A 1,002-nucleotide genomic window follows, 5' to 3' on the forward strand; every position below is an offset into this window, starting at 1 on the left:
AGACAGGTCAGAACTCTAGGCTATAGAGGAGCTCGAGGAGGTAAACATTGACCCCAATTAAGCTTCAAAAGTTGTAAAGATTGGGAAGAATATAAATGATAAAAGGAAGAAGGAGCTGATCAATTTCTTACAAGAGAATCTGGACGTTTCCGCCTGGTCACATCAAGACATGGTGGGAATAAGCCTGAGTGTAATCATGCACACTCTAAATTTGGACTCTGCAAAATCCCAATAATGGAGACACTTGGGAATAGTCCGAGCTGAAGCTCTTGAGGAAGAAGTAGCTCGACTATTAATGTGCGGGTTTATTCGTGAAGCAAAATACCCGATCTGGGTTGCCAATCCCATTTTGTTCCCAAAGCCAAACGGGAAATGGAGGACCTACATCAACTTCTCCGACCTAAACAAAGCTTGTCCCAAGGATTGCTTTCCACTACCAAGGATTGATCAGTTGGTAGATGCCACGACAGGTCACAAGCTCATGTTCTTCATGGATGTGTATTCTGGATATAACCAGATCGCGATGAATCCTGCGGACCAGGAACATACTAGCTTCATGACCCCAAATAACGTATATTGTTATAAAGTCATGCCCTTCGGGCTAAAGAATGCCAGAGCTACATATCAATGCTTAGTCAACAAATTGTTCGCTAATCAAATCGGGGGAAATATGGAAGTGTATGTCGATAATATGCTTGTCAAATCCAAGACTTTCGATAACCATGTATCTGATCTAAAAGAATGTTTTGAAATCTTAAGGAGGTATGACATGAAGTTGAATCCTCAGAAGTGCACGTTTGGAGTGGCATCAAGAAAATTTCTTGGTTTCATAGTCAACACGAGAGGAATAGAGGCAAATCCCGAGAAAATCAGGTCGTTGGTAGAAATGCCCTCACCCAGGTCGCGTACAAAAGTTCAAAGCCTGACTGGAAAGGTGGCAGCTTTGAATCGTTTTATTTCAAAATCTACTGACAATTGCCTACCATTTTACAACTTGCTCAA

This window comes from Humulus lupulus, chromosome X, assembly GCF_963169125.1.
Source record: "Humulus lupulus chromosome X, drHumLupu1.1, whole genome shotgun sequence".
NCBI lineage: Eukaryota > Viridiplantae > Streptophyta > Magnoliopsida > Rosales > Cannabaceae > Humulus > Humulus lupulus.